The following is a 20,186-nucleotide window of genomic DNA, read 5'->3' as shown; positions in this document are numbered from 1 at the left end:
GCCCAAAAAGTCAGCCTCCTCAGCATGGTGAGAGTGAAGTAGATGCCTATATCATGAGGACTGGGATTACACAGCACAGCCAAGGGCAGGCTAGGGGCCTTCCTAACATGCATTCTCAGCAGCATAGAGAGGATCAACTTGCCTAAATCCAAGGGTGCAATCCATTCAAAGTAAACAGCCCTATCAGCAGCCTGAAATAAGTTTAAGGGAAAAGCCCTGACAACCTGCCCGCTCTAAGGAGTGATGCTGTCTAGAATAAAGCTGACTGTCCCAATGCTGGAACTACACAGACTTTGTGCACAGAGACATGAGCATATTTGACCTCCTAGTTTATGAAAACAGAGTTCACCTTCCCATCTTCACAGTGGCACCATGTTCAAAGAATCCCATAGCTCCTGAGGGCTCCTGTCCTACAGTATTTACCAAACAATAATATTGAGAGCCAATTACATTGTTGCATCCATGTGAGAAAGAAGATATCTTGCAATGGACTCGGAGCTGAATACAGAATTTCATTAATAAACCTTCACAAAAGATATATCATTGGCAAGATAATAAATCTATCCCTCTGGGAACTGATGTAGCACTACTTGGGAAGAGGGTGTCCACTGTTTCTCAGCATTTTCTCACTCTGCTCCCAAGGGTCTAACATGCCAGCTTCCTACATCCTCCTAACCACTGCTTCTTCTTCCAGCCCATCCTCTAGCTCCTACTGCCTACTGAAGCAGAGAACGGGGTAACTTTAAGTGCTGGTGCCTACATGTCTCCATCTGAGGTTGAATTTTAAGGCAGGAAATGCATTTAAGATTCTGAGATACTTTATCACTCCCCCACACAAGGCAACAGCATAGATTTTGATTCTATACTTAGAAAAACGCCTCCATCCCTTTATAGAACACGGCTATGATTGTTTCCACTACAGCCATCTCAAGTTCTGCTTGGCTAATTTCCACTCTGCTCATTTATTTCTTATTCTTGTCATGTACAAATGAGTTGTGTTGGTTAAACATTGTCCCACTTCAAATTCTCCTTCCCATACTGATGTCTGCTGCTCCCTGTACCTTTCTTTCCTTTTGTTTCTTATAGGAAAGAGCATCTGACACTTTCTAACACTCTAAGTCCAAAACGTGTTTATGATAAACAGGTGCAAGCAATAACTACAATTTTTTTCTGTTCAAAACATTCCTAAGCCCTTACCTGTTAAGTTATATTATTTAACTCCAAATTAATTTCCTGTACTTTTCTTCTCTTTGAGTTATATTGCTGTTCTGACATTTTCTCCATCATGTCTGTGCACAACTTATATTTGTAAGTTTTATTTGGAAAAGAATATCATAGAGCATGTCATATAATATTTTCATATATTTCAGAAGCCTATATAGGCATTAAATGCAATAGGAATTGATACACGGACACAAATTGTTTTGGAGCCATAGGGGCCATGTACAGTATGACAGAAAACGGATTCAGTAGCAAAGAGGAAGGGAGGCTGCTGCAGCGCTTTGAACACATAGAGTAAGGGGAAGGAGCTTTGCAAAGGAGGATCCTGGAATGCAGGAAGAAGACAGACATGCTGATGTCTAGCCTCCACTGGAAAGGGGGTCTCACCTAGGAGAAGATGGCTGTGCCTTGGCCATGTCCGTCGTACAAGTCAAAGGTGGGAAGATGCCGGTTGTTGGTGACAGTCACAACTGAAAGGAAGGGCAGAAATTATAATCGTTCCAACAGTTAAATAGAGGTAAAGATTTTAAGTTTTCTTCTCCACTTCAAAAGGAAATAAAGCTTTGTAGGCAAGGAGGACATCAGCACAGGGGAAGAAGAGAACACTGGCAAGAAATCTATCAAATGTCAGCAGAGCCAACTTCTGATGCTTTGCTAACAACACACAGCTCTTTAGGGAGAGTCTGTCTGTGTTTGGAAATAGCTAACAATTTAATGGCAATGTTTAACCTACTGATAAAATTGCCATAAATGTTAGCATATCTCATCAGAAACTTGAAATTAAAATGAGAAAAGGATGGATCCTTGGCATCTTATAGACAAATAAATGCATTAATTGCAAAGATGGATGCATTTACAGCACCTTGGAAAGGGCCGTACATAAAATACCTAGCCTGCATTAGGCATCCCTCCCTCTCTATTGAGATGCTATTTAACTTTTCTTCAAAGAACAAGTGGATGCTTGTGAGATATTAGATTTACGATCTATGTAAATATCATAGCGCCAATGTTAGAACTCCTCACAGGAAGTCATTTTTCTATTTAAAACCTGAATGTGGGGAAATATCCAATCGTGTCATTTGTTTTGAAGGGCTAACATTTTGTGCGAAATAGTCTTAAGTTCTTGTCCTAACATATAAAGTATACAATTCTACAGGCATTTTGCCCAATATAATTTTCTCTTCAGGGAAAAAATAATCACTCAAAGCACAATGGTAAATTGTCCTTTCTGGCAAAGGAGTTTCTCTGTATCATCACTGGGCAGCCTCAGGGAAAACAGCTTTAAAGATATGTGTGTGCTTGCAGTATGTGTTCATGTACAGTCAGGAATGCTTGGGAAATTGAGCCATGCTGGAAACTGATTAGAGGTCAGAGCTTCGCTAAAGGGTGGGTTTTCTTGTTTGTTTGTTTTTTTCTTTTTTGTCATATTTTAAATAAATACATAAATAAATGGTATACTTCTCTAACAGAGAGTTTATAAAATCCAGATAATTAGGAACTTTCTACTGGATGGTAACTGGATCCCTTTCCCCTAAGGCAGACTCAGTAGTCCCTCAAGCAATAGCTGTAGTACTGTACTTCTCCTGGCTGCAGGAGGATGGACATTGGGATTTGAGGGTGAGCAGAAGGGGAGGGAGCTGTGTAGTGCACTGTGGGTAGAGTTTCATCATTGTAAGATGTCTTTAGCAAGTCAGTGTCATGAAGCAGTTCCCTCTTCTCCATGGAGGCCTGGAGTGTTCACATGGAAACAGCTAAACTATTCCTAAGAGAAACTTGGCATGGGCTACTTTTGTCCTCATCCAGTGAGCCTGTTAAAGCACTGATGTTATTTGTGTTGCTGATGATCAACTAAAGCTCTGGGAAGAAATTTCCTCAAGTGCTGATTTGAAATTGCAGCAAATGAGAGAGATTCTGTGGTACAGTGACAGTCAACCTTACCCTGGCATCTATATATTCCGTGGTGAAAAATCCTTTATATTTTTTTACTGCATTTCCATTCTGGAAAGTGTCTCTTAAGCATCATCTCTAGAAATTGGGTGTCTCATGTCTCTTTCTGAACCCTAACACCACAGACACAAGTTCAAGGTATACACTTCTCTTCCTGCCTCCCTTTCCTTGGTTCTCAGTCTTTATTCATGGATACTGCTTTAGAATGCTTTAGGGTGTTTTACAGTTTCATAAAAGGTCCTGTGGTGTGCCATATAATGTATTATCTCTTGAAAAGTTCCTGGCTTCACAATCTCTCATAATTTAACATAAATTAGCTCCTTGCATTAGCCAATCTAAGGTAAAATATTATACAATTAATTTTCATAATGAATGATTTTATATTTGCAGAAACTCTTGAGAACACAATCCATGTTATTTTGAATGCTGATTCATTTATAAACATAGTTAATTGATATTTTAGGTAAATAATCAACTATTCTTTCTCATAAAGGATGTTATATTAGTCTTTGTGTTTCTGTTTGTAGTTTGGGTTTAGATTTTCAAATAAGTCTTCAGAGGTAATTTTTCCAGTTTTATTTCCCCTTTTTGAAAAAGATGTGTGATTTTATTTCTTTCAGAGCTTCCTCCATTCCACTCTTCTGAATAGTCTGGCTTCCATAATGGTCCTGTTAAGCTGCTCAATATTCAGGTTTCAGCCCTCCCTAGCAACCTCTACTACTTTACAAACTATCCTGAATAATTTGCAAACCTTAGTCTATTGTATAATAAGACTGAGGCCTAAGTTACCTGCCTAATCTTATGTCCTTGGAAAACTAACGTTCTAACAGGTGAAATGACAGTTTTGGTTGGCACTGAGTTTGTTGATTCCCACCAGGAATCATAGCCTGCAGAGGCTGAACAATGAAAATTGTCAAATAACTTTATGACTAATTGGAATATTTTAATGTAATAATTTTAGTGGGTAAAGAATGACTGTGCTAACATAACACAATACACTATGGATGTATATTTAAGAGTACACAGTTAGAAGGACAAAAAGGAAGTAATAATATGGTGTATTAATAATTTACAAACAAGAGAAACTGAGTATAACATGACCCTCATCTATTTAAAGGCACATCATTGAAAGAAGACACTCCAGTTTTCAGTCAATGAACACATTGCTTCCCACTCAATTCTTCCACAGCACAGCACATTAACATGACAGGTGACTGGTTTATTTAACAGTATTTCACCGATATCTATCTATCTATCTATCTATCTATCTATCTATCTATCTGATTTATATTACAAAGTTATATTGTAGATACTATAAAATACATCCAACCATTAAAACTGCAAGCAAAATATTTAGGTAATACATAGATTATATCCTTATATTTCTTTTTGAGACAGGGTTTCTCTGTGTAGTCCTGACTGTCCTGGAACTCACTCTGTAGACCAGGTTGGCCTCGAACTCAGAAATCCACCTGTCTCTGCCTCCCATGTGCTTATATTTCTTATCTTTAGTAAAATGATTTTTAAATACAATTATATTTCCACATCTTTATTTTCAGAAATTTGTGGTAACAATTAGTTTTGTACAACTAGAACTATAAAATTTAACCTAATATTGATAGTTGTGTTTCATAATTGTGGTAGGCTTTTCCACATAATAAATATGAAGTACAATGGATTTATAATCCTATACCTCAGGTTGGCAAGACCCTCACAAGTAGTGCGACAGCAGATGACTATGGGATAATGTGCACCATCCTCTATGTCATCCCTGCAGGGGCCTTCACTGGAAGCATGAACTATCAAACACATTCACCCAGATCATTAGGGTTTATTTCTATGTCTCATCATATTTCATGGCTCGTCCAATGTTTCATGTGTCAGTAAATAGGAGTGAGCATGTTCCCTATTAAATATGGCCTCCTGAGCTGTTGCTGTACAATGCACTGAATTTTTAAAGTAAAACCAAAATGCCCCGTGCACATCACTCATTCCAGTTTGTTTAGGTACTTGCTTGATATGTTTTATTTTTCTTTTCTGTTTTTTCTTTAACATTTCATTTTTAAAATTAGATATTTACTTTATTTACATTACATATGTTGTTCCCTTTCCTGGTTTTCTCTCTGAAAAACCCCCGATCCATTCCCTACTCCCCCTGCTCACAAATCCACCCACACCTGCTTCCTGGCCCTGGCATTCCCCTACACTTGGGCATAGAGCCTTCACAGGACCAATGGCCTCTCCTCCCGTTGATGACCAACTAGGCTATCCTCAGCTACATATGCAGCTGAAGCCATGAGTCCCACCATGTATATGCTTTGGCTGGTGATTTAGTTCCTGGGAGCTTATTTTTCTTACACTGAGTTTTCTTTCTTACTACTCTCTCAGATCTCTGGAAAAAAATTATATTAACTCGTTATTTCTCCTTCTGGGTCAAACTGTCATTCCAGTATAATAATATCCTGTAAATGGGATACCTTTTATACCCATGCCACACACAGGCAGAACCAAATGGATTCAATGACTATTAAAGCAAAAATATAGAGATTACATGAAGTTAGGAGGAAACTCTAGTGGAGGAGATAGAGGAGTGTAGGAGGCCATGGCCTCCCCACTTGGGCTGCCCAAGCTGCACCTGAAAGATGGCACCTGCCAGATGCAGAGCTGGTGGTGTAAACAAGTCCATATTTGGTGAAGACGCGCCCCTGCTGCCCTGACTGGCTGAAGACGCATGCCTGGTGAGGTGATGTGGCCTGCCGTGAGTGGATGGGGGCTGAGAGTATATAAGAGTGAGAGGCCCAGGTTTGGGGGGGGGTGGGAGAGATGAAGACTGAAGCTTGCTGAATAAACTGCTGTTAGAAAAACTTGTGGTCATGTCAGTCTTGCTGGTCGAGAGCAGATGCGACAGAGGAGGACTTAGAGGTGAGAGAGTGGAGGGTGGAATAGATAGAGATGCACTAAGTGCATGGCCAATATTTCATAAGACACTTTATATAATTTATATATACTGCATAACTATATTATATCATGGACAAAAATTAGATGCCTTTCTGAACCCACATCTTCACAAATTGTTCTATCATTTATCTTATTATTTTCACAATATATCTTAATACCTACTTAATTCTTTAAACCTCTCTCATCTGGGCTTTGATAGTGACTTCACATGTAAAACATAGTACTTAACTGTGGAAAAATAATGAAGGATTCAATTTAGTCTTTTACTTATATTGCCCTCAGAAATCTTGCTGAGATGAAAAGAATGATGACCTAAATGTAGAAACTTACAAAAGCAAAGTAGGAAAGAGTAGAGACATCTACGAATATATCACAGAAGATGGGAAGCATATGGATAATGGCCAGTTTAGCGATCTAGAACACTAAAGCCTTCTTCATCTGTAAGAGCAAAGTCATGACAGACGCTTGCGATTCCCATTCAAACCTGCAAATGTGCAGTAGCATTTTTCCCATTATCTTCTAGAAGTAGAGGCAAGTATTGGTTGAAAACTTGGAGCAACAATTAAAGCTACACATGCATTATACTGACTAAAATAGTAAATATGGATAGCAATAAGCATTGAAGAGGCTGTGGGATGCCCTATAAAATGAAATGGTCCCTTTGGTGGCTTCTTTAGAAATTAAAGCACATTATAGAATAGAAACTGAAGTACATGTTCCTGCTGAATATGCATGACTTTTATAAGAAACATCACAAAAACGTTATTCATAATGGCTCTAACCTGCAAACAGCTGTGTTTTTGAGTACTAAATGGTAAAGGCACATTGATGAAATACAAGAGTATTTAGGAATGAAAGAAAAAACAGATTTCAAAAACATGGATGAATCTTAAAATCATTATGTGGAAAGGAGCAAGACAAAAGACTACAACACAGGGGTGTGTGTGTGTGTGTGTGTGTGTGTGTGTGTGTGAGAGAGAGAGAGAGAGAGAGAGAGAGAGAGAGAGAGAGAGACAGACAGACAGACAGACAGAGACAGAGAGACAGACAGACATAGAGAAAGACAGAGGCAGAGAGACTGGCAGAGACACAGAAGAGACCTTCTGAAAGGAAAGATGACAGAAGGGGTCAGCAGGAACTGGTCTGTGTGACAATGTGTATCTTGATTGTGGTTATGTGATCATGGGTAAATGTATTTTTAAAAAACAAATACATTGGGATTCATACTATTTGTTAGACATTTATAATTCTATTTTTTAAAATTTTTTATTAGCTATTTTCTTCATTTACATTTCCAATGCTATTCCAAAAGTCCCCCATACTCTCCCCCTCACTCCCCTACCCACACTCCAACTTCTTGGCCCTGGTTTTCCCCTGTACTGAAGCATCTAAAGTTTGCAAGACCAATGAGCCTCTCTTTCCAATGATGGCCGAGTAGGCCATCTTCTGATACATATGCAGCTAGAGACACAAGCTCTCGGGGGTATTGGTTAGTTTATATTGTTGTTCCACCTATAGGGTTGCAGATTCCTTTAGCTCCTTGGATACTTTCTCTAGCTCCTCCATTGGGGGCCCTGTGATCCATCCAATAGCTGACTGTGAGCATCTACTTCTAATAAAGCTGACAAGTTGAAATGTGACTTAAATATTTTGTAGGTGGGTTGGTATTCCCAACCCTCCACTGGGGGGCCTCTCTGGCTACTGGAAATGGTCCCTTCAGATTCCATATACCCACTGTTTGGCATTTAGGCTAAGGTCACCTGCATTGACTCCTGGGGAGCCTCCCTAAGTCTGGGTCTCTGGGACTTCCCCCATCCCCCACCCCCACCCCCCAGTAGCCACATCTTTCCATTCATTGTTTTCTGGCCTTCTGGGACTCTCTCCTGAAACTCCCCATGCCTGATCCTGCCCCCATTTCCCTCATCCTCCTTGCTCCCACCCAGGTCTCTCTCTTCCTCTGCCTCCCATAGCTACTTTGTTCCTGCTTCTAAGTGGGATTCAAGCACCATGGACCTTTGTTCTTGTTTAACTTCATTGATTCTGTGGGGTGTATCATAGCTATTCTGAATTTTTGGCTAATATCCACTTATCAGTGACTACATACCATGCATGTCCTTTTCGGTCTGGGTTACTTCACTCAGGATGATATTTTCTAGTTCCATCCATTTGCCTAAGAATTTCATGAATTCATTGTTTTTAATAGCTGAGTAGTACTCCATTGTGTAAAAAACCACACTTTCTGTATCCATTCCTCTATCAAGGGACATCTGGGTTCTTTCCAGCTTCTGGCTTTATAAATAAGGCTGCTATGAACATAGTGGAGCATGTGTCCTTGTGAGATAGTGGAGCATCTTTGGGGTATATGCCCAGGAGTGGTATAATTGGGTTTTTAGGTAAACTATTTCCAGATTTCTGAGGTCCTGCCAGATAGATTTCAAGAGTGGTTTTACAAGTTTGCAGTAATGGAGAAATGTTCCCCCTCGCTCCACACCCTCATCGGCATCTGCTGTTGCTTGAGGTTTTTACCTTAGCTGTTCTGATTGGTGTAAGATGGGATCTCGGGTAGTTTTTATTTGCATTTCCCTGATGACTGAGGATGTTGAAATTTCCTTTCAAAGCTTCTCAGCCATGTGAGATTCCTTTGCTGTAAATTCTTAGTTATCTACCTCATTTATTGATTTTATTTGTTTTGTTTTGTTTTGAGTCTAACTTCTTGAGTTCTTTATATATTGTGGATATTAGCCCTTTGTTGGATGAACTGTTAGTGAGGACACCAGCCCACCTACAAAACTTTTGACGCAAAATTAGTCCTGTCTAAAAGAAATATAGGGACAATGATGGAGCAGAGGCTAAAGGAATGGCCGACCAGTGATCAGGCCAATGTGAGACTCATCCCATGATAAGGTACCAATCCCTCACACTATTAATGATGCTGTGTTGTGCTCATAGACAGGAGCCTAGCCTAGAAGTCTCTGAGAGGCTCTACCTAGCTGCTGGCTGAGACAGATGCAGATACCTGTAGACAAACATGGGAGGGAGGTCAAGGACCCCTATGGAAGAGTTAGAGGAAGGACTGAAGGCCCTCAGGAGTTAGCAACCACACAGCAATACTAACAGTGTCAACTAACCTGGATCCCTGGGAGATCTCAGAGACTAAGCCCCCAACCAAAGAGCATACTTGGGCTGGTCCAAGGCACATATGTAGCAGCTGACTGGCCTCAGTGGGAGAGGATGCACCTATTTCTCCAGAGACTTGATGCTCTAGGGTGAGGAAATATTGGGGGGGGGCAAAGAGGAGGGGGAAGCATGAGGAACTCTGTGAGGGGGAACTGGGAGGGAAACAGTATATGGGGTATAAATAAATAAATAAATAAATGCAATAAATATATAAACATGACATGTTTCCAAGAAATTAGTTTCATTTTACACCAGCAAAAGACTGAAGGTGAGGAGGTCTCACACTCAGAGGGTCAGTGTTCTTTTGAACATACAGAGATTGAATATATGCACCATCAAGGTATAATAGCCTGGCTCCTTCTTCATTAGTCTCCTGGAAAAGGAGGGTGTGTGTGAAATCTTCTCATCAGAGAGAAAAAATGTCAACTATTTCTAAGTTTAATAAGAAGTGACTTCATTGCTGGTAGTGAAAAATCACAGTTACAAGCTCCATCTAGAAGCTTAATTGTCAAGTCAACATTAAAAGCCCTATGTTGATGTATCAGGGACAACCCGGGATCCTTCGCTGCCTGCAAGCATCCTCTAAGTTAAAGGACAGAGCTTCAAAACAAGCAGGTAAATCCCACAATTTCTTTGAAATAAAACTGCGCATGAAAAAGTACATTTTTCTTATAATTACTTATAAATTCTTATAAGTTATCATAGATAAATAAAACACTTTTATAAAAGCAGAACAAGACAGTACTAGAGAATTTAGCATTATTTCCTCCAGTGGAAGGCTATACATCCAAGGGTATAAGGGAAGTACAAATTGAACCTGATGGGTTAATTAAAGAGAAAAAAGTAAAAGAAAGAGGGGACCAAGTTCAGTCGGTTGGAAACAGGGTGAGTTTGGAGGACTTGTGAAAGGGGTGAATATGATCAAAAATAAATTGTCTGAAATATTCTATACATTCTTAAGGGTTTTTTTTTTAAGTGTATGGATGAGGAACAACAATATGAACTAACCAGTACTCCCTCCCCCCCGCAGGACTATGTATCTAGTTGCATATGTAGCAGAGGATGGTCTAGTTGGCCATCAATGGGAGAAAAGGCCCTGGCTTTGCGAAGATCATATTCCCCAGTACAGGGGAATGCCAGGGCCAGGCAGCTGGAGTGGGTGGGTTGGGGAACAGGACAGGGGGGAGGGTATAGGAGACTTGAGATAGCATTTGAAATGTAAATGAAGAAAATATCTAATAAAAAATAGTTAAATAAAAAAATTTTTTAAATGAAGCTAAAAAATTTCCCCAAAGCAGAAAAATGTGAAATAAGAAAAGTAAAAATTGGTCACAATGTAAGAAGAAAACTATTACAAAAAGATATAGCAAGAGATATAATAATAAAAACAAAATTATATAGACAAAATAAGCCAGGTGGTGGTGGCACACACCTTTATTCCCAGTACTGGGAGGCAGAGGCAGGTGGATCCTCTGAGTCTGTGGTCAACCTGGTTGACATCCAAGGCTACACAGATACCTAGAGAAACTGTGTCAAAAAAAAAAAAAAAAAAGCAGAAAACAAAAACAAACATCCAAAACCCAAAATAACAAAATAATTAAACCCAACAGAATCATTAAGAAATACTTTTTTTTTTCTCATAAATGAAGAGCGTGGGCCACCAGAAAATGCAAGGGCCCTCCTATGTGCTCAGAAAACTGAAGTTTTAGGAAAAAAAAAAACTATTTCAAAGTAAATCATCATTAACATTTAAAACACTAAAGTCAAAGATAAAATTTTATGAGCTACAGAGAGCAGGAAAAAAATCTCTGGAGTCAGGAAAGCTTGAGACTGCTTCAGAATGGAAAGGGGTGTGGAGACAATGGAGCATTGTGCAAAAGGTTGTAGGGGTATTATTTCAAACGTAGAGCCTGATACCCAGACAAACCATAAATCAAGAATAATGGAAGAGACATTCAATGTCTCCTAAATATGCTATTATATATTCTACACAAGAAGCTATTCGAAGGAGAGATTCATTTCAACAAAGGCATGTACCAACACAGATTGATATATGACATGCAGAAAACAGAGTAAGTATGAAGGACAGCACGGGTTCATCATGAAATGGAAATTCCAAGGAGGGGTTCAGTCACAAAGAAAAATTAGTCCAGATTCAAGTAGGTCAGAAGTCTTCAGAACAGAAATCTTCAAAGAATTTATTTTGTCCATGAAATATTGTACAGTACAGAATATGTTAAAAATTGATGAAGATATTTGAGTTAGCCCGAAATATTAAAAAAAAATAACTACCCCAAATCGGGTAATTTTTATTTCCAGAAAGTAAAACACTTATTAAGAACGTAGAAATAATCTTACCGTGCAAGATATCTTAAAATAACTTCTACATACCCGTAATTATGCAAGCATCAACATAATAAAATCATGCCATAAGTATAATTGAGAAGATGGGTCAAAGTGTGTGTTTGTGGGATTTTTAACTTTTTTGTACACACTCAGGAACTTCTTGGTTCATAAAGATTTGCAAGTGCACACTCATGAAAGCATACATATGTATATACTGGAAATGATTGAAACACAACTTAAACATTTAAAAACCAAAGCTGTCTTATTTCAGTAGTCCATATTCATGTAGATTTTAATGTTCTTTATTCCTACTAATTGTCAGACACTCATCATATAATCAAATTTATCACTATAATCAGCCACATCAATAAAGAGGAAGAAATGTATTCTCAATTTTTGATCTTCAACATTAACTCGATTAGCCTTCTGGTTTTGCTACTAACACCTGTACTTAATATCTTATTATTCTTAATTCTCTTAGTACTTCCACATGCTTAGAATTTCCTACTTCCCATCTTGGGGAGCTTGTCTTTCTTTTCTTGACTAGACCATCACTCTAAAATGCACACTAAGCTATTCACTATTATTTCTCTAGTAGCAAAAGGTCACTTATCTGCCTGAGTTTCACTATTATTGATTTGTAATTCTTTCACAGTTTTGCTCATTCAACTTTCCAAATGATCTGCAGAAAATTCTGGAGTTCTCCTAACTTTTGCTGATTGCTTATTCTATACCAGCATCCTTAAAATTGTTAATTTTACTCATTATTTCCTCTATTTCCTTGATAATTTTCCACGTAATTTAATGCCTTACTTCCTTTTTTATACAGTGTGAATTTCTTATCCTCAATATATAGTGATTTTTTTATCTATACAAGGAACTATTTATTGCAATTTTAATGAAAATGGCCCTCATATGCTCATATATTTGAATAGCTAGTGGGGAGTTGGTGGAACTGTTTGGTAAGGATTGAGTGGTTGGGTGGTATGGTCTTGTTGGAGGAATTACATAACTGGTGGTGGGTTTCAAAGGCCCAGCCCTTCTGAATTAGCTCTTTCTGCCTCATGCTTGTGGATGAAGATATATTCACAGCTATTGCTTTGGCCCCAAGCCTGTCTGCTTGCTACCAAACTCCCCTCTATGTTGGTCATGAACTCATCCTCTAGAACTTTAAACCCTCCAATAAACTCTTTCTTCTGTAAATGTTCCTTGTCATGGTGCCTTATTACAATAATATAGAAGTAACGAAGACACTGTTCTTGACTTCTGGTGTCCATTTTCTCTGAGTCAGGTCCTTTTGTACTGGACAGTAAGCAGAATTCGAACAGATCACCCCCTAACTTCCAGGACTTCTAGTCTTATGGAAAATAATTTCTCCTCATTTTTTTAAAATGTTCTGTTATTTATCCCGATCGTTTGGAAATGTGTATTTAAACCCCAAGCTCTGTATATAATCTCTTTCATCTTTTTCCTTACAATTAACACTTTGGTTTGTTGAAAGTAAACTATGAAAACAATGTAATTACTTTGAATTTGATATATTATTCAATTAATTTTATTCTAACATTCTTGAAATGAGCATATATATTTTCTCATAAAATATACATATGCATATATACTCATAAATACATATATACATGTATGTATTATGTATACATGTGTATATAATACAGTGTATATGTTATATAAATATATAGTGTACTAAATATATGTGTCTAATACATATAATGTGTGTATGTATGTAAAAATATTATATATATATATAAATTTCTGAAAATATCAATGGCAATGTCCTAATAAGAATAAAAGAATAAAGAATGTTTGAATTGATGAGTCCTATTTTCCCTGCTCACAACTCTATTTTTCTACCTAGTTAGTAATTTCTTCCATATTTAAACATCTTATTTCACATGATCCTTTACTTGTGCTATCCCAGAATTTTAATTCCATCAAAATGATTATAGAAGATAAGCAATGTGTTTTGCAGAACAAAATAAGTAAATGCACTAAGACTCAATTAAAATCAAATGGTGACCCAGATGTAGTTAACACCTGTAATCCCATCACTTTCAAGGGAGGCAGAAGAACCTAGAGTTCAAGGTTATGTCACTGTTGTCTATACAGTAAGTTCTAAGGGTTCAAGGTTATATCGTCCTTGGCTATACAGTGAGTTCTAAGCCAGCCAGGGTCACAGAGGACTCCTACTTAAAACAGACAAGCAAACAAAAAGATTACCACGATGGATGTTTTAAAAAACCTAAAACTTATCTATTTTAAATATAATATTACAGAAACATTGAAAACATTGATATAAAAACACATGAAATCATAATACTAATCTAAAGAAAGGAAATTCCTATTTTAATATTTATGAAAGTAAATTTCGGAGCAAAAGACATTACTATTGACAAACAGGCATTTTACATGTTGTTTTAAAAACTCACATTCTAACCAGGAGTTGCCTCTATTGGTATGCCTTTATTTCCAGACTCAGGAGGCAGATATATGAATGCATAACCTAAAATGCCAAACACCACAAAACATAACAAAAAAAAATCAAACAAAAAACAAAAAAAAACCCAGTGTAACCAGAATACAGTACACTGAAGTTTAGAATAATTCTGGTAATAGTTTATAAACTAAAATATCTATATCCTTAGCTTTTTCTGCTGCTGGATTTTTGCAAAAAAAGAAAATAAAAATAGATATGCAGACAAACTGTGCATATAAATTTCCAAACCCCTTCTCTCAAAGTAGAATATATATCAATTTATTCCAGATTCTCCTCAGTTTGGGTTGTTGATTTATTTTCTCCTTTCACGTCTTGAATAGTTTTCTTCATTTCACTTCATTTTTTGGTTATACTTTCATATATTCCGTTAATGAATTTATTCATATTGTTTTAAGGTACATGTGCTAGTCTAAGCTAGCCCATCCCTGTCTGGCAGTTAGAATCTCCATTGAAAGATTAACTGTTATTCTAATAGGTATATCTTTATATGTTACTTGGCCTTTTTCCCTTGCAGCTTTTAATAATTTTTCTATGTTCCATAAATTTGTTGTTTTGATTATTCAGTATTGTGGTGACTTTGTTTTGGTTTCATTCATATCTTGAGCATATTCATAATAGCTATTTTGATGTCCTTGTCGTGTGCTTCAGCTGCCTTGCTTTTCTCAGGGACTACTGAAGTAGGACTGTTGAGCTCTAGTGGAAACATTTTGCCCTGGTTTTTATTGATTGCATTTTTTACACTAGCATCTGGCATCTGTTTGGCAGATGATTGTAATTCTAGGTGTTGACATCTGGTCTGGTCTTTGTTAAGTGAGTTTTCTATTCCTTTGTTTCTGTTGCCCTCTCTTGATCTTAGGAGTGTGTGGTTGCTGTGGGTTGTTTGGGGGAGTGTTTCTGAGCTCTGCCAGGTGTAACCACTGGGGTTGCCTGGTACAATTTCTTTCTAGGTATTGGGAGTAGAAGAAGGAATGAGGATGGGCTAGAAGGGTGGGAGAGTTACAAGGGTCAACAGGGGAGATGAAAGTTGGATCCTTCAAGAACATCTGTGGTATCCATGGCGAATGGAGTATAAGAAGAAAGATAGGTCCTTACAAGTGGTCGAATACAGGACTGGGGATGAACCTGGCAAATTGGGTTTGGAAGACAGGAAGGAGCATGAGATATTCCTACCTTATTCTGTGACTGGCCTGGGTTACCAGGGAAAGAGTGGCCTGGGTATTGGTAACTAAGACTAAGGGGTGGGGTAAGAAGGGAAGATGTAAGAGAAAATCTACTTAGTTTCCTGGGAGTGGGAGCAGCAGGATGGATGGAGAGGCTACATCAAGTGGTCTGCTACATAGGAAGTGATAAGACCATAGAATCGGAACTGAAGGATTGGAAGGAGACAGACGACCTTCCTGTCTTTCTTGACATTAGTATTTACTTAATATACTCAGGAAGTTTATACTTGCTACTTTTATAAATCAAAGGTATGCCAAACTACATCAGAATATTACTTATAATTATCTAATACTATTACTAAAATTGAAAATTGAATCTTTAAAAGAAAGCTACTTTAAACATCATTTCTTTTCGATTTTTTGAAGCACAAAGGCTTGCTGTCAAAGACCTCAGACACTAGTTCTCTTGATTATATAGGACAAGAAGTTCTTATACAACTATGCTTTTCTCTTTAAGCTACTGCTTGCAACAGGATGTTTTTAGGGTATGAACCATCTGTCAGGTGTGTTAGCATCTTGTTTTTCAGTGTGATGTTGACAACCGGTGACATTTCATTTCAGCTTCCTAATTTGGAAGAATGTGACTGCATTTTATTGCAAATAAAACAGAGAATGAATAGAAAAATACAGTATAACTTAGGAGATATGTTCTTGGAGTACTGGTGCAATCAATTCCATCAATGAAAAGTACATGCCCGTAGGAATAAAGTGAGAAAGGATTATTATTCTTTTCCCCCCACTGCAAGCCAAATAAAAGTACATTAGCACCTTATTCTAAGATATCTTAAGGCTACAGGAGGCACCTACTTTTTCTGAAATATTAACTACCTTATCTCCTATAAACACATCTAGGGGTGCTAAGCCTATGATGTCAACAATGTTCATTTGCAAATAAAATAGCCTTAAAATATTTAACATTAATATCACTGAAACTTCAGGCTAAGCAACACTTTCTTTTTGGTGGTCCCAATTTGTAATTTTATCACACTTTAAAATTACTTGTTTAAAAAGTCAACTTAATATATATGGGTGTTTTGCCTGTGCCTGTTTGTATATTACACACGTGCAATGCCCAGAAATCAGAATAGGGTATTGGATCCCTTGGGACAGAAGGTTTTAAGGGTTTGCGAATACCAGATGGATGCTGGGAATTGAATACAGGTCTTCTGGAAGAGCAGGCAGCTCTCTTAACCACTGAGACATCACTCTAGCAGGGCATCATACTCTTTTTATATCCAAATTTCTACTCCTGTTTGATTTTTTTTTCTCAAACATATGTCTGAGTTATTTATCTGTGGCTGTGAAGAGATACCATGACCAAGACATGTTACAAAAGAAGGCATTTAATTGAGAACTTGTTTACAATTTCAAAGGGTAAGTCCATGGCCTTCACGAAGGGGAGCACGGCAGCAGGCAGGTGGGCATGGTACTGCAGAAGTAGGTAAGTGCTTCCAACCTGATTCACGGTAAGTAAGGAGAGAGGAAGTGAGACTGGGCCAGTGTCAACCTTTGAAACCTCAAAGTCCACTCCAAGGGACATACTTCCTTCAACAAAGCCAAACCTCCTAGTCCTGCCAAAACCCATTCTCATTCAAACTAGTGCAATGAAAACAATATAATGTATAGCTTTATTAAATTACTTTTACATCCCATAGATGGGAAAAACAATTTGTCACTTCAAATATATACAATGACCTATTATTACATTTTGTATAGACAAAGTCTTACATTTTGTATGTGGAATGTTGACTGTTGTGGTTTTTAAATTATTCTGGACTGAATATCTAGAATTAAACAATCTCCTAATTTAGTCTACTTACTTGCCAACTCGGCAAAATTCAAATGCATTACTTCATGTAGAAAAAAATTATTCTCATGGTTTATGACAACAAAATAGTTTACCTGTTAAATTCTACATTTTTCCTTAATTTTAGAGATTTATTTTATTTTTAATTATGTGTATATATGTGTGTCTGTGTATGTATACATGCCTTCAGAGACCAGGGAAAGGCAATACATACCATGGAGCTAGACTTCCAGGTGGTAGTGGGCTGCTTGACACAGGTGCTGGGAGTCAAACCTGAGTCCTCTGCAAGAGAAAGCAATACACACTCTTAACCTCTGAGCCATCTCTCCAGCCCTGGTGTTAGAGTTTGATTTCTCTTTGTTGTGATGAAACACTGACCAAAAGCAACATGGGAAGGAAAGGGTTGACTTCAGCTGATAGGTTACAGGCTGTAATTGAGGGAGTCCAATACAGCAGCTCAGAGCAGGAACCTGGAGACAAGAACTGAAGCAGAGACCATAGAGGACAGCTGCTTACTGGCACATTCCCCATGGCTTGCTCTGGCTATGCTTGAACAACCTAGAACAATTTGTCCAGGGCTAGAACTGTCACAGTGTCCTGGGCCCTCAAGCTGTCACTATAGACATGCTTATAGCCCAATCCGATGGAGGTAGATTTTCAGCTGAGATTCCCTCTTCTAGATGATTCTAGATGACCAAATTGGTGTGAACTACCAAGCACACATGGTTTTCTATATACTTTTCTATACAAGAAGACTTATATTTTTGAAATTTAGGTTAAATTCTGTTTTAAATGTAAGTATAGAAACCAAACACGGACATTTCCATTTCTTAGCTATTAATGGTGTACAAAAGACACATGGTGTTTTTACTTGAAACTGAGGAAACTCTGTTCTGGGTCCCATAATGATTTCACTGATTGACACTCTCACCAGCATTATTGAACAGTTCTCTCTTCTCACATCCTCCCAAGCCTGTGTTACCTTTAGTCTTGACAGTGTGCCTTCTGTGTAGAACGAGGCTCCCCGCAACAGCAGCTCTGGTTTGTATTTCTCTTGCTATTAGTGATACTGAAAAAGTCTCTTGAACCTCTTTCCATCATTTCTCCACGCAAAAGCCTCATTAGTCTGACCTTAAACGAGTCCCACACAGTTTCTCTATTCTACCGTAGCTATCTGAAAGAACAAGTGTATGTCAGTTTTCAGATAATTTGCCTCTGTGTTTTGAATATTCAGTTTGTGAATTTTGACATCTCATGCAAATCACCTTTGCATCAACATTTTTTTAAATGCTCTGTTACTGCCTGACACATTCCCTTACTGTCACTTTCTACAGCGGAATTCAGCACATGCCCTCTTCAGCAGGAGTCAATCAACATCATCAGGAATACTAAGTGCACTTCAATCTGCAATATGGGAATCAAAACATTAACTGAATGGATGATTTCAGACATGTCTCCCCACCTTGTACACTGACAGAAAACACCATACTACTGCTACCTCTCCAAAATATTCCTTCACAGTCCTCCTCTAGAGCTGTGAGTTTTTAACACTGTTCTGAGAATAAGGGTTCACAGAAGGTAAAAGTTACCTGACTCTTGTCACTACAAATCACCTTGGGGGCCTTTTGCTTCTAAGAATAAGAACCGCCCAGATAATCAGAATGCTGTAGGGAACCCAAGTGGGCTTCATTGTGACTGCAGACTGATGCCCCTCTGCCATTACCCCTGTGTGCACAGCAGTCTCTAAACTCACTGTGACTGCCTCTTTTGCACAGCACTTCGAGCCTTTGAAATTTTTCTTCTTTCTTGATCTGAAATTATTAATATTTAATATGCCCTATGCAAATAAAGCCAGTGGATCCCAAAGGATGGGTGAGTTTTGATTTCTGGCAACTGGTAGCACAGAAAGGTTTTCTAAATTATTTTCTTTTATTAGATTAACTTCTTTTGTTTGGTGTGTATGGGTGTTCGTTTGCACGTATGTCTGTGTTCCACTTGCATGACTGATACTTGCTGAGTCTAGAAGAAGCCCCAGATTCACTAGAAGTAGAGTTATGAATGGTTTTGAGCAACCATGAGGGTTCTGGGGTCTGGAATTGAAACCAAGGCCCTCCACCAGAGCAACAGATTCTCTTGACCACTGAACCATCCTACCTCTCCATACTACATGTTTGTTTGTTTGTTTGTTTGTTTGCTTCTTCATTTTTTATTGCTAATCTGGACTTGTCCTAATCAAGTGCTTTGCTAGGATGTCTCCCAAAATAAGTCACTTTTTCATCATTTTAGGCATGTATAGATTCACAGTTCAGAGGACTGTTCGAAATGAAACTATGAATTTGCTGTGAATTTTAAAACTTTATGAATTTAACATTTTATTTCACAGTTTTTAAGTTTTATAATCCTATTTTTGAAACAAGTTCAATCCTAACTCATCTTGTACATTGAAATAGATCGTAACATTCCCTTTGAAATTGAAGGAATAAAACTCCCTTATCCTGTCGATTAACTTTGAGGTTCTTTCAGAAGCACTTATAGTACACATTTTGACATAGTACTTATGCCAAAAGCATTGTGCAGACTATAAACACTTTTCAATACTATCAAACTACTCAAAAAATGCAATGTGTATAAATAAATGATCAGGATTTAATGTATATGTGCATAGGAGAGATTTTGTAATTATGCCCTTTTTATTGTAGTAAATACATTTATATGGAGATAGAAATATAGACATGATATAGATAGACAGACAGATGATAGATTGATATATGATAGAGATGATAAATTGGTAGATGATAAATTGATAGATGATAGAGTAAGTGAGTTAGTGAGTGAGCAAGCAAGCAAGCAATATACCCATGTTTTTTTCACATAAGTCATGAGAAATACTCTTCTGGTAAGTGAATGGGCATATGATAGAAAGTCCCCTTTATAGTCTGAGACTCCTCATGTCTACCTTCTAAAATGGAAAATGCAGACACAACTCACCAGCCGCATT

General features: G+C 37.8%; 1 long non-coding RNA gene across 3 annotated transcripts in view; it reads right to left on the bottom strand.

The window, feature by feature from the left end:
- Positions 1-1,626: 1,626 nt before the first annotated feature.
- The window catches only part of Gm34306, a 20,311-nt gene continuing 1,751 nt past the window's right edge, over positions 1,627-20,186 (bottom strand). For 2 of the 3 annotated variants that reach the window (XR_878577.1, XR_387446.2), the window contains 3 exons: positions 18,171-18,362; positions 17,403-17,470; positions 1,627-1,691 (listed from right to left, as the gene is read on the bottom strand). This is a non-coding gene — a long non-coding RNA (predicted gene, 34306). Of the gene's footprint in view, positions 1,692-17,402; positions 17,471-18,170; positions 18,363-18,453; positions 18,590-20,186 lie in introns of those variants that run through there. The other variant, XR_878578.2, reaches the window with a different exon arrangement.

Source organism: Mus musculus, chromosome 1, assembly GCF_000001635.26.
Source record: "Mus musculus strain C57BL/6J chromosome 1, GRCm38.p6 C57BL/6J".
In the NCBI taxonomy this organism is placed as follows: domain Eukaryota; kingdom Metazoa; phylum Chordata; class Mammalia; order Rodentia; family Muridae; genus Mus; species Mus musculus.
The sequence above is the reverse complement of the archived record's forward strand: the minus strand, read 5'-3'. Positions and strand labels throughout refer to the sequence as shown.